At 38.8% G+C, this 15,285-nt stretch overlaps 1 protein-coding gene across 1 annotated transcript in view; it reads left to right on the forward strand.

The window, feature by feature from the left end:
- LOC111159122 (glutamate decarboxylase like 1) overlaps positions 1-15,285 on the forward strand; it is a 185,775-nt gene that overhangs the window by 11,193 nt on the left and 159,297 nt on the right.

Genomic DNA, 15,285 nt, shown 5'->3' on the forward strand with positions numbered 1-15,285 from the left:
GGCCTCATGGGGAAGACAAGATTAATTAAGAACCAAAATAAAAACACTTAAAGTTTCTTGCTATACCTGTGTATCATAAAGGTAATGATGCCACAAACAAACTTGACACAAATGAAATTGGCTGCTTCAGCCACTGCCATTGACACCAGTGTCTTTGGGGAGTGCAGTTGCCAAAGGTAAATATGCACAAAGCTGGGTCTCACGTCTGTGATGATAAAGTCCCATGGTAAGTGAGGCTTAGCAGTAAAGTTATTTGTTTTTTATTTTTTTTTAAATTGTTTTTTTTTTTTTTAATTTTTTTATTTATTTGACAGACAGATCACAAGTAAGCAGGGAGGCAGGCAGAGAGAGAGAGACAGGAGGAGGAGGCAGGCTCCCTGCTGAGCAGAGAGCCCGATGCGGGACTCGATCCCAGGACCCTGAGATCATGACCTGAGCCGAAGGCAGAGGCTTCAACCACTGAGCCACACAGGCGCCCCATTATTTGTTTTTTAAAGAGGGAAAAGCAATGAGTAGCAAATGTCTGTCAAGTCATCCTATAATTTAAAGCTCAAGTATTACTTCATTCATTCATGTTTACAGTCTCTTACAGGCAAAATAATATAGAAAGGTTTGGGACATAAACCAGCTTTGTTGTGCCTGACGTCATCCCCAGGGCCCTAAAAGACCACCTTCTTCACCATTTCTTCCCATGAACACCACCATTTCCTCCCATGAACACCACCATGGTGGTCCTGAATATTTTAAGGAATTCTCAGTAGTGCAGAGCATTGATGCGGACCTCTTTTAGAAATGCTGGGATGTGATCTGTGTTCATTACATGAATAGGATTTTAACTGCAAGATGGCGTTAGTCCAAGAATCATTGACAGGTAGAGTGGCAAGATATCTTATAGAGCATCATTTAACCGACAGCATCATTTAACCAGAGGAAAGTACTACCTGCAGTCACAGAACTAGGTAGGGCTAGAGTTGGAGCTAGAACTCCCCCATCCCAAACTTCAGAATGTTCTTTCTGTGCATATTGTCAGAGCAGATAATTAAAAGTAAGAAATCAACACTGTAAAATACTGTTAAAGCAGTTAAATTTTATGTTTGTTTCCACCAGTGTCTGAGGTGCAGTGCTGAGAATTTCAGCATTCAGGAGTTTTTTAATGGGAAATATTACAAAGCAACTTTCTAAATTACTTAATATCAGCAAGCCATTGTTAAATATTAAAATCTGTTTCGGTGATTTAGCTGCAGCATTGATAAATTTTAAATTTCCACACTCCAGTTTTTGCCTATTAAATATATTGCTAAGTCCTCCTTTTGTTTGAGTTTCTTGCTGATAAGACTATTCCCAATTCAGCACTCTGGATGTTGTGTTGTTTGATCTCCTAATGCTCTGCATCGACTTTCAAAATCAATAGAGACTTAGTTGGTATTTTATGACATATCTTATTTGTTCTTTCAAATGCTATGCAGGCCAAAAAATACATCCAGGGAACATATTTTTTTCATATGCATTTTCATCATGGTATATTCTATTGTGCCATCAGCTCAGTTTTATTTCAGTACCTAATTTGTGTGAAGCAGTGATGGAGGAGAAAGAAAATCTATGAAAAATTGAATTTCCTAATATTTGTCCGTGGCCTTATTTTTCAAGTTGATGGTACAGCAAAAGAGATTTCAGAAAGTAATTGTGGAACATACGTACGATGACAGTTTTGTCCAGAAGTGTTCAATACAATATGTCAGTTTAGCAGTTAATTGTTCTTTTATTGTTTCATGAGTGTTCATCCAGTCTCCCCTATGAGAGGGGCAGCATCGTTTAGTGAAAAGACAAGAGACATTGCAATCAATCATAGTTTGAATATCAGTTCTGTTATTTACTATACCAGCTATGTGACCCCCACAAAAGGACCTCAATTTTATATTTGTAGAATTGGGGATGATACTTGTTAATGTCATTAAGAGTTGCATAAAAAAATATAAGTGTTTAGTACAGTGTCTGGGACACAGGCATTCAAGAAATGATGATCATTTGTCTTGATCTGAATTTTCCAGGAGCAGACCTTAAGTCAACCATTAGAGCACAAATAGTTTCTTTGGAAGGTGGTTTCAGAGCTATATAGAACACATTATAAAGCAAGGTATCACTGTGGGTAATCGAAGCTTAATTCTGCTGGAGAACTCAGGGTGTTAGCGAAGAATCCACACCTCAGAGTTATCCCATGTGAAAAACAAAAGAGCTGGATATTTATATATTAATTTCTATCAGTGGTTGGTTGAAGGATGCTGAGATATGAGTATTAATTTTTCAGAACGTCAGACTTGCCATGTAAGTGGGTAGAGCAGTTTTGCCAAAATAGAAAAGCTGCAGGCAAAGAGATAAAGATGATTGACTTGGAAATCAGATGGCTTGAGCACAGATACACACAAGAAGAACTGCTCTACTCCATTTTTATTAACTGTTATTACATTTCCTTATTGAAGGACTTTTGTTTTCCTAACTCCTTATCCTGTGGTGTGCCGAAGCCACTTCATACCAGTTCATAAGAGTGTTAAATATTCAGAAATGTTGTAAGCCAATTATTAAACTGTTAGTATCTTGAGATTAGTTCAGGGGAGTTTTTACACCACAAAAATAGATTAAGTGCTACCAATCAGAAACCAGCTTTCTAGCACACCATTGTCCTCATCACTCTTCTCCTAGTAAATGGAGAACAGGAATTACATCATAGGCTCAGGAATCAGATAGCCCTGAGTTCAAAATCTGAGCTCTGACACCTTTTGGCTTCCCCAGAGGGCAGAAGCAGACCCCATTCAATATGTGCAATATGTCCTTGGTTAGATTTCAGAACTGCTATGGACCAGAGACTGGCCCTATGCCTGCCTTTCTTTCCTGGGAGTGTGTGTGGTAGTAATCCCATCCTTCTCACTATTTTATGTTGAGTGTGGTGTCTGATACTTTGTTTTTAGTTTATGGGTCTCTGAACCTAGAACAACTGCAACTAGAACCTTGTATACTTACAGACCTGATACAAATCACGAGATCCTGGACTACAAGCCTGTTTCTATAACAGGATGAGATTGGGGGTAAGGTTTGGGGATGGGAACAAGCCTATTCTGTGAATAGAAGGAATATGAATAATTTTTGATAAGAGGATAGGCTCCAGTAGATTAGGAAAAAATGTCTTCAAAGTCCTTTATTCCCTCCTAGTATGCATACCACTTTGCAATGTGACATTACCTTTGGTCTTCAAGAGGTGGACTTTTTAAAAAATTTCTTTGAATCCAAATGTTCTTGTGACTTGCTTTGATCAACAGAGCATGGCAGAGGTGCTGTTATGTGACATAAAATCCAAGGCCTCAAGAGGCTTTTCAGCTTTTACCTTCATTGTTTTAAAACCTGCTATCACCTTGTGAGGAAGAACAGTCTAATCTCTTTGAAAATGAAACCTTATGTGGAGAACAAGGTCCAGCTATCCCAATCCTTCCAGATGAGCTCAGATCCCAGCCAATGCACAAACTGATGAAGTTGTGTGAGTGAGCCCAGGCAAGACCAGCAGAGTCACCCAGCCAAGCCACAGAATCATGAGAAACAATGTATCATTGTTTTCTTAAGTTTTGGGGTCATTTGTTATGCAACTGTAGCTAACTGATACATCCTTCCAATAAATCATTTTTATGCTTAACTTAACCAGAGTGAGTTTTAGTTGTTTGTATTTTCCCAGGTTTGCTGTGTGGGATAAATATACCATTATTTGTAAAGGACTTACGAAAAACCAGGCACAGAGTGAGTGCTAGATAAATGCTAGCTACTATTATATGAGTGTTATATGAGTACTATTGTATCAATTCCAGATGCTTATGAAGGATGAAGTACAGACAGCTCTTAGAGGCTCTGGTAGACCTATAGAAGGGGGTACACCAAACAATCTGTGTGCCACTAAATCCTAGTTTTCTCAAATTCAAAATGAGGACATTTGTTAAATTATCTGTGATTGTCAAGCTCTAAGATCCCATGTTCTCACATAAAATTGGCCTCAGACAAACCTTGGCTTATATTCTAGATGGATCCAAACTCATGCCTCAGTGGGTCTCAGCTAGGGACTAACCCATGCCAGTGTCTTGATGATCTGTTACACACCATTCCATGAGTACTTCATTTATCGACATCAGAGTAGCAATGAGACATGTGGGTATTCCCCAGAACAAACACGTTGACCATAGATCAGGGATACCATCTATAGTGCATTTTATGTGACTGTGTTGGCTCCCAGGTAGGTTCAAATTTTTAGAATATTTGCTCTGATTTTATATGGGGGTGAGGCTGATTCTGTGTATGTAAAGGATGAGAAGGAAGATGTTGGTGGCAGCCTCAACTTCTTTCGTACTTCACTGAGCAGTTCATTTCTGTCCCTAAATGTGCATACTCCACTCAGCAATGCATTTGCCCTGCAAGTGACAGAGTCCTCCCTCCATAGTAGGCAGTTTAGACCATCTATTTTTACTTTAAGATGCTTCTTGGAAAGGTCTGTCATTCTAAGCAGCTTCTCAGTATATTCCTTATAATCACATGTTAGAAACTCAATAAAAAAGTTTTGATAAGTAAGGTTTCCTGCATTTGAGGTTGGCTTCATATGACTGTCACAACATGTGTGTTGAGATGGTAAGGAGCTAAGAGTTACTGTCCTCTAGTCATCTAGAAAATGATCTGCCAAAGGCCTAAGCTAGGAGGCAGAACCCAGGGCACAGATGAGCTTTGTATCGGAGTTCATCAACAGATCATGCAAATGAGGCACCCATTTATAGCATTTATTTAAATTTTCATTTAAATTGCTGGTTAAATGGAACACATTTAAAATTCTGAAGTCAACACTTGAGCAAATTGGTTTTAAAACTATATATTAAATTGTAGCACATTATAATTTAATGCATAGTTCCAAGATAATTGCTTATTGTTTTAGGAGTACAAAATATATGTCCAAATAGTTTAGTGTGGTTGATGAGACACAAGAAGCAGTGTTTTCTTGTTTGCCTTTTTTGAAAAAAGTAGGATGTGGTAATTATCAACATGGTGCCTGAACTCAGGGTATCTGGCTTTGAATTCTGCTTCTACCACTTATTGGTGTCTGGGCAGTTTTTTGTAATCTCTCTGGCCTCAGTTACTCTATCTGTTAAATGGAGTTAATAAAGATATTTTCCTCACAAGGTTATTATGAGGCCTAAATGAAATAATTTGTATAAGGTGCCTAGCTCAGTACCTGATCCATTGTAAATATTTTATGTTAACTACTGGTACTATTTTATAAGTAATTATGGCATCTGCTACTAGAAAAGATAAAATCACACAGGTGGCTCCATCTGTGGCTTGCATTATATTTCTTTTTGGCAGTGTTGTACTAAACTTTTTTTGCTAAGACAGTACTCTACCCATTGACCTCAGTCATCCAGACTTGTATTTAAGAAGAATATTTTTAAAAAGAGAAAATAAAACAGCAAGCTTATTTTCTGACAGTAACTGGATGATCTCCGAGTTTTAGAGAATAATAAAAAGGTAGATGGGGAATTCTGAAGGTCCAGAGTTATACAGAGTAAGGCGTGTCTAGTTGGTTTTAGCTTTCCTTACCTGGAAATGGCTACAGAAGCTAAGTTATTCAGAGTATGAGTTATGGTTGTCTTGTTTCACAGAACACAGAATGACTCTTGCTCACTTTTTGGGGGAGTTTACTGAAAGGATTTTGGAACTCACAGAATTGGAAAGAGAGGTGAATAATTAGGGCTTCAAAAAGACAGAAACTGGGCGCCTGGGTGGCTCAGTGGATTAAGCCATTGCCTTTGGCTCAGGTCATGATCTCGGAGTCCTGGGAACGAGTCCCGCATCGGGCTCTCTGCTCAGCGGGGAGCCTGCTTCCCTCTCTCTCTCTGCCTGCCTCTCTGTCTACTTGTAATCTCTCTCTGTCAAATAAATAAATAAAATCTTAAAAAAAAAAAAAAAGAAACTAAGGCAACTCTGGGCATCTAAAATGCCTGCTACTTAGGTACCTGAGATACCCACAAAAGAACACAACCTTAATTGGCAGTCATGCCAAGACCATGTCTGGTGGGAAGGGTGGTCCAAGTTGGGATGCTTGTTAGTCCCCAAATGCCCTAAGCAAACAATCAGACTAAAAATGGATATTCTTGCTACTCAGTCTTATCTCAGAAAACATGAGACATTGACACAGCAAGGAGTCAAATCTGATGTTTCATAAATATATGTAGACAAGAAGCAAGACGGAGAGTCAGAGAGGACAAGGAGCCAAGGTGGCAAGGGGAAAAATGATGGCACAAACTGTGACTACAAGGGTGGCAGTGGCTAATGAAGGAGAGGGGACACACAGTGAGAACAGCTCCTGGGGAATATATTGCACCTTGGTGCTGTAGCTCCCACTGAGCCAAACAAAAGCATATCCTCCAAAGCCAAGTTCTCTAGCCTGGAGCTGAAAAATGGGTCTGAAATTTACTATGTGGGTATGACAAATTCAGTTTTCTCATAGAGTCTGTCTACATTCAAGTCCTTGCAAGGTAAAGTTGTACCCATCAGAAAAGTTCCTAAGTTTTAGAGCTGGGATGGTGGGTGGGTGGGGGTAGTTTCAAGAGCTCCCTATCAATATGACAAGCTAAGACATACAATAGCAGTGTATATAGCTTATCAAGTAATGTTTACTCAAACAATAGGAAGAAATGACTCTGGAAAACCTCTCCTGAAAATATCAGAAGTTTAACCAATTCCTGGCTTAATGTTCAGTGAAAGGAAAACCTTCCTGAAATTAAAATAATTATCAATACCCATTATCCAATATTCAATATCAACAAAGCAGGTATAAAAGTCATAAACTTCAACATCATAAAAGCCATAAATGACAAGCCCACAAGTAATATCATCCTCAAAAGTAGAAAGCCTTTCTTCAAGATCAAGAACAAGACAAGGATGCTTACTTTTACTGCTTTTATTCAACATAGTATTAAGAGTTCATAGCTGGAGAAATTAGGCAAAAAAAAATTAAAGACATCTGAATTGAAAAAGGAGAAGTCACTATTTACAGATGACATGATAATATAAATAAAAAACCTTAAAGATTTCATCAAAAAGTTGTTAGAACTTATAAATGAATTTAGTAAAGTTGCAAGATAAAAAATCAATACACAAAATATGCTGAATTTCTACATAATAATAACAAACCATCAGAAAGAGAAAACAATTCCATTTACAACTTCATCAAAAAGGAATAAAATACATAGGGATAAATTTAACCAAGTGAGTGAAAGACATGTATATTGAAAACTATAAGACATTAAGAAAAAAATTGAAGAAGACACAAATAAATGCAAATATATTTCATGTTCATGGGTTGGAAGAATTAATATTGTTAAAATGTCCATACTACCCAAAACAACGTACAGATTCAATGCAATCACTATCAAAATTCCAATGGTGTATTTCTAAAAAAAATAGAACAAATAATCATAAAATTTGTAGGGGACCACACACACACACACACACACACACACACACACCTAAAAGCCAAGGCAACTTTGAGAAAGAACAAAGCTGGAAGCATCATGTTCCATGATTTCAAACTATATTACAAAGCTATCATAATCAAAACAGTATACTATTGGCATTAAAACAGACACATAGGAGCACTTGTCACTCAGCTGGTTAAGCATCTGCCTTCAGCTAAGGTCATGATCCCAGAGTCCTCGGCTTGAGCCCCATGTCCTGTTCTCTGCTCAGCAGAGAGCCTACTTCTCCCTTTCCCTCTGCCTGCCATTCTGCCTGCTTCTGCTCATTCTTTCTCTCTTTCAAATAAATAAATAAAATCTAAAAACAACAACAACAAAAACAGATGCATAGATCAATGGAACAGAACAGAGACCAGAAATAAACCCACACATATATAGTCAATTAATTTATGACAAAGGAACCAAGAATATACAATGTGGAAAGGGCAGTTGCTTTAATAAATGGCATTGGGAAAACTAAATAATCATATGCAAAAGAATGAAACTCAAGTACTATCTTATAGCATACACAAAAATGAACTCAAAATGGATTAAAAATTTGAACATAAGGCCTGAAACCATAAAATTCTTAGAGAAAACAAAGGCCCTAAGCTCTTTAACATAAGTCTTCGAGATGATGTTTTTAAATCATCTGAAAACAAAAACTAAGAGCAATAAAAGCAAATATAAATAAAAGTTTGCACAGCAAAGGAAATCATTGGCAAAATGAAAGAGTAACCCGCTGAATGGGAGAATATACTTGCAAATTGTATATTTGATAAGGAGCTAATATCTAAAATATATAAAGAACACATAACTCGATAGCAAAGAAGCAAACAATCAGATTAAACAATCTGATTAAAAAATGAACAGAAGATCTGTACAGACATCTTTCCAAAGAAGACATACAGACGGCCAACAAGTGCATGAAAAGAAGCTCAGCATCACTCATCATCAGAGAAATGCAAACCAAAATCTCGCTGAGATATCACCTCACACTTGTTAGAATGGCTAGTATCAAAAAGACTAGAAATAACAAATGCTGGTGAGGATGTGGAGAAAAAGGAATGTGCACTGTTGGTGGGAATGCAAATTGGTGCTGCCACTTGGAAAACAGTATGGAGATACCTCAAAAAATTAACAATAGAACTATCACATGATCCAATGGTTCCACTTTTGGGTACTTATCTGAAGAAAATAAAACCAGTGGCTTGGAAAAAATATGTGCATCCCTATGCTTATTGTAGCATTATTTACAGCAGCCAAGATATGTAAGCAGCCCAAATGCTTATTGGTGGACGAATGGATAAAAAATTATGGTATTTGTATGTCATGCATATATATATACATATATATGTAGTGGAACATCATTCAGCCATAAGAAAGAATGAAATCTTGCCATCTGAAGCAACGCGGTTGGACTTCAAGACCATTATGCTAAGTGAAATAAGTCAGACATAGAAAGACAAATATTGTATGATTTCTCATATACAGAATCTAAAACGCACACACACACACACACACACACACACACACAGGCTCATAGAAGCAGAGAACAGATTAGTGGTTGTCTGAGATGGGGAGTCAGTGTGGGAGAAATAAGTGAAGGGGGTCAAAAGACAAAAAGAAAACAAACAAAAAAGTGACAACACCAACCAAGGCCTGTTTGAGGAGCGGAACAGCCTGGGCTGATGCTTACAGTTGTGCAGGTTATACACTGCACGTTCTAAATGGCACCATTTACAACTCTATCTAGAAAAAAATTAAATGATAGATAGATGAGAGATGGGATTTGTGGTACATCATGCATTTATTGGCCATTGGCAGGCTCTGACAGATTTTTTTTTTTTAATGCTTTAGAGACTCTCTTGTGAGGAACTTGTCTTCTCAGAAAATGGATGGTGTTTAAGGTCTGAACTCTTTCATTAAAGGGGGTGCCTTGGTGTCTCAGCAGTGTCTGAATCATTTGCCTAGCATCCCAGATGCTAACACACAGGATCTCATAAAACAAAATCCTGGGTGATGGGAAAATGTCACCTCCAAGAAATGTTATATGTTCGCCAATGTTTGCAAGACAGGAGCTGATGCATGGATGCACAAATGATTTTTTCCTGTCTTATTCTGTCATCTTTTCATCCAAAGATGACTAGAACATAGACTTGCTGGAGCATAGGAAACTACCTTATCTTTGGACAGCTGTAGGGCTCATGAGAAAGATATGGGATTCTTGGCTTTAAGTTTGAAGCAACACTATTGTAGGGGAGAGGTTAAAAAAATATAAATCTATCATCCTGTCCACTGTCTAGTTCATGTTCCCTCTCTCCCTGGCCTGGATTACCGCCATCATATCTCTGCACCTCCAACTCTTGATCTGCCATCTGACCTCTACACCTGTATCCCCTAAATTTTTCAAAAGCTCTCTTCCTATACCACTTGATGTTCACAATGTCTTCCTAATATCCACCAAGTAACACCTAAATTTTTTTACTTTCTATTCAAGTTACTGCAAGATCATTCCCCATGCCACCCTCCCAACACTCACTTCTCCCATTTACATATCCCTGCCCTTTGGACAAAAAAATTACGAAGATTTCCTGGTCACCAACATACACACTAATTTTTTTTTTTTTTTTTTTTGCCTAGTTCATGTTGCTTTTTTATATGAATGATTTGGCCATGATCTTCATTTCTACCCCATCATAACCAGTTCCTGCTAATCAGTCAAATACCTTAATTTTTCATGCCTGCCCCACCATACTCTTGCCTAATTTGCTGTTTTTCAGTGGTCCCCATAACAGGGTAGAGCTCCACCATTTACCTGGTGGCTCAGGTGCCAAACCCAAGAGCCACCTCTTAGATTCTATTGTTTTCTTGACCCCCTACATCCAATTCACTAGCAAGTACTATTGGCTTTACCACCAAAATGTCCCCCACGTTTAATACTTTACTACATCGCCACTGCTATCTTCCACATCAAAGCCACCATTATCCGTTGCCTGGACTTCTCTCCAGCTTCCTCAGTAATCTCCCATTTCCACATGGGCCTCAGCATAGAATGAGAGAAATCATTTATAAACGTAAACCAGATCATGTTACTCCTCTGTTTAAAACCCTTAAAAGGTTTCCTATTGCTTTCAGAATAGAATCCCTTACCTGATCTGCCCCGTCAGTCTTTCCAAAGCTTGCTTTATTCCTTCCTTCCTCTTTTCCTTACACTTAAGCTGCAGGATCTTTTTCTATTTCTTTCAGAGGCCAATTTGCAGATTATTTGCATTTTCTGTTCCTTCCTACTAGGCTATTCTCTTTCCACATCTTTTTACATCTGACTCTTCCTTTTTCACATGTCGATACAAATGTCTCTTCCTCAGAAATATTTCCTGATGACCAGGTCTAATATACCTCCTGCTCCATCTTCTATTCAGTTAATTTCCTTTAGGCCATTTATTAGAGTCTGCAATTATTTTAATTAGCTATCTCTTTGCTTATTTATTGACTACCTCTCCCGTTTTCCCCAAATAAATGTAAATTTACATCTTCCTGTTCATCCTGAACATGACAGGCACTAAGTAAGTATTTGCTGAATGGTTGAATGAAGGGCCTTCTTAACTACGTCAAATCCAGGAGGACTTTCTGCCTCTCACATTCAGAAGCTCTTCTCTGGACTTTGATGTGTTTTGTCTGACATCAAGCATCATACTTTATACCTTCTGGATGGGATTCCAGGTATTCATAAACATGTCTAATTTTTCTTAGTAGATTTTGAGGTGTGTCTGATTCATCTTTGAGTTCCTACAATGCCTACCCCAATGTCTTGCACACAGTTTTCAATAAATACTTCACACAGTATAAATAGAAGATGTACCAACTCACTATTCACCTAAGGAGAATTTAACCCCAAAATGAGACTAAACCAATTATTTAAATTTTCTTTACTTTTTTCCCCTTTCTTCTTCTCTTCCTCCTTCCCTCCTTTCCCTTCCTTCCTTCCTTCCTTCTTTGCCTAGGGGTACCCATCTTCAGTAGACTAAAACTGAAGCATAGTTTTGTCTTTTACTCTTATGATTTCATATTTGTGGGTTGCACCATGGAAATTGTTCAGTCCATAAGTAGGCTTTATGATTCTACAGAATCACAGAGATAGTTTCAGAAACTAAATAGCTCCATTTCTTACTGTTGCCCAAATCTTCAGAGGTTTTGTGCCCACTGCCTTATATCATTGTTATTTCTTAATCTTTGTTTATTTCCTTTAGTCTTCTCCCTTGTAGGTTGCCCATAGTTATCCTCTCATTGATCTGTATTTTTTTTTTAAAGATTCTATTTATTTATTTGACAGCGAGAGATCACAAGTAGGCAGAGAGGCAGGCAGAGAGAAAGTGGTGGGGGGAGCAGGCTCCCTGCTGAGCAGAGAACCCGATGTGGGGCTCGATCCCAGGACCCTGAGATCATGACCCGAGCTGAAGGGAGAGGCTTTAACCCACTGAGCCACCCAGGCGCCCCTAATCTGTTTTTTTAAGGCAACAAAATGGCTTAAAATGGTGTGAAGTTTGAAAGGGATGTGAAACAATTTGGTACCTGGCAATACCAGCCAGGTATTCAACTAAATTAAGCATCCACTTTTTTGAGGTTAGAAGATATACCTGACATAGAAAACTCTAGAACAGAAGGGTATCTCTTCAACTTCCTCTTTCAGCTGTGTTTTCCTAACTGAGCAAGAGACACATTTAGCTAGGGATGGGCTAGATGCAGAGTACAGTTCTTACAATTCATGGCCTACAGAAGATGCTGTAGGGACCAGAAGAACCCGGGAACAGGGTCAACAGGCAAAGCCGAGTTGTGGTCTCTGAACTGTGAAAGGAAACTGCAAATGAAGACTCCCACTTTCCTCTCCTCACTACACTTTTGTTGCAGCCACTGTCTTTCTATGCTCTCTCCTTCCCTTTCTGGTAGGCACTTGACCTCTGAAAGTCAGCCCGTCCAGCCTCACCCTGGGAACCACACTTCCAAGCGTGAAAGGCAGCCGACCTCTAAACTCTCGGACTTCTGAATTTCCACCAATTCATCAATCCAGTGCCTTCCAAAGCTCTGTATAAGCTCAACTTTTGCTTTGCTCAAAGCGATGTTCAGATTTCCTTGTTGAAAACAATAAAATCAGCTTCAAACTGTTTCAGATACAGAGCAGTGGCCTCTTCCTTTCACATAGGACTAAGCATCTCGGAAAAGGGGGGACATCATCACTGGTTGGTTGAAGGACCAGGGAGGGCTTCTTTTATTTAGTAGCCAACGCATTTGTATCAAACTCCTATAAGCTGTCGGTCACTTTCTTTCTGGGTGCTACAGAAACAAAAGTGAAACCCACAGGCACAAGCTTACACTCTTAGAGAGCCAAACCTCTACTGGAGAGACAGATGATCACACAAGTAAATGGGAAATGTATATGATCTGTCACATGGTGGTCACTGGTTTTGAGTCATATAAAGCAGAGTAAGAAGGTGGGGTGAGAAGGGGTTACAGTTTGAAATAAGGTTGTCAAGGAGGCCTCTTTGAGAAGCTCATGTTTAAGAAAGAGTGAAGAGTAGTGAAGAAGCCAAAGTGGATAAGACTTCATGAGCTTGGTGGACAGTAATAAGAGTTGAGGTTTGATGTCCAACAGATCATGGGGACAGGGGATCATTTAGGGTCTTGAGCTCATTATGACTTTGAGTTTTTGTTTGATGAGATAAAAAGCCATTGGATGGTTTAAGTCATCCTGTGAACTGACTTATCTCTTTGAAGGTACATAGGAGCTATGATGTTGAGCACAGTCCACACAGCATGCAGGACAAGGGTGGGAGCTGTTTGTGTGTGTGTGGTGGTAGGGGGTTAGTTGGGAGGCTACTGCACTAACCCAAGCGTTTGATGCTGGTTTGAACTAAGGCAGTAGGGGAGTGGGTCATGAAAAATAGATTCTGGATATATCCTTCATGGAAGATTCTTCCCATTGAAAAACTTCATTATTAACCCAGCGATTAAGTAATCTAGTGGTTAGATTGGAAGTCCTGGGTATGCATCTCAGAAGGTCAGAGTATGGCCTACTATACAGTCTCCAGAGGATCTTTTCCAACCCGGGAAAAGATGGGGGAGAAAGAGGCACATATTCACATCTGGCAATAGAAATAGAATATATCTATCAGGAAGAGGCACCACCTATATCCAATTCTTCATTGTTTTTTTAATTGTATTTTTTCATAGATAATTGCATGAAATATGGGGATTTCTTAAATTGATTGCTGTGGAGAGAAAGATGACTTAAATTTCAATTTCACTACTTTTCTGGTTGCAAGTGGGTGTTTGACATTTTTTAGTGTGAGTGAGAGAGAGACACAGAGAGAGAGAGAGAGAGAGATTGATTCGGAGAGAGCTAGAGAGTGGCTGCTATTCCCTGAACAATAAAATCTTGAAATTCTACTAATGAGGTTAAGAAACCTAACTTTTTCTGTGTGCCTAATAATAGCACAGCCTACTGACATAACCAGGGTTCCCTGAATAATTGCCCTCTTTTTCCAGCTTATTTTTAGGATTAAAATTTGGGGGAGTAAAGTGCCTCTAGGTGTACAGCCTTTCCATCTAAAAGCTCAATTCCAAGGCTTCACCATTTGGCCCTAAACCATGTTGAATGCATCCTTTCAAGTGAAAGATAAGTAAAAGTGAAGGATGTAACTAAAATTCATCATTGGAGCTCTGGATGGTTCAGCCTTCAGGGTGAGGATAAAGGATTGATCCTTCGCTGCAGACCCCGTCTTTCCCGAATTGGGGAATCAGCCTGTGCCATATTTTATCTGCCTCCATGGATACCATTTGAGTTCACCAATAATAGAAATAAAAGGTTTATAAAGCCACAGAATTTTACCAAAATGTATTCCTCTGAGGAAAAGACAGATTTAGGGCATAATAAATGTTAATACTTCTAGAGCCCTTGGTAAGCATAAAAATATTTGAAATACCTATGGACCATCAGCATATTTATGGTAGATTTAAAAAATATAAGTAAGGAGTGCTTGGGTGGCTCAGTGGGTTAAATGTCTGCCTTCGGCTCAGGTCATGATCCCAGGGTCCTGGGATCGAGCCCCATGTTGGGCTACCTTCTCAATGGAAAACCTGCTTCTCCCTCTCCCACTTCCCGGCTTGTGATCCCTCTTTGACTGTGTCTTTCTCTGTCAAATAAATAAATAAAATCTTTTTTTTTAAAAAAAGATAGTTTTTAAAACTGTTTCGTACATTTCCACAGCCCAGTGAATATGTATATACCTTATAGGGAGGAGAGAGAGAGACACTGATTCGAGAAAGAATAAAATTGAATCCAAGCTTGTGGCAGATATTAGTGGAATATTTGGATTCAGTTGCCAGAATTATTTTTGGGGAAGGCTATTTTGGGTAGGCAGTAACCTTTCTTCTCAGATATAGATTTCCATGTTGACTTTTAACCTTTAGTTACTGAGTGACAATTGCATATTCCTGAAGGTGTTCTGTTCCATCCTTCTGCCTGTGCCTAGGCTGCAAGTTTGAGGGCATCAAATGTGGGTACACCAACTATCACTCAATTCACTTTCTTTTATTCTCCATTCATAAGAGAGTGGCTGAGTACATGGATGGAGGGGATCTCAGGGACAAAGCAGTGTCTTTGATATAAAGGGTCATTTAAACATGGGCTTAAAATGTAAAATGAAGAGAGGTGATATGTTAATAACTTCTTCTTCTTTAGGAATGACTTATT

Source organism: Enhydra lutris, unplaced genomic scaffold (assembly GCF_002288905.1).
Source record: "Enhydra lutris kenyoni isolate GAN:26980312 unplaced genomic scaffold, ASM228890v2 scaffoldscaffold66, whole genome shotgun sequence".
Taxonomy (NCBI): Eukaryota; Metazoa; Chordata; class Mammalia; order Carnivora; family Mustelidae; genus Enhydra; species Enhydra lutris.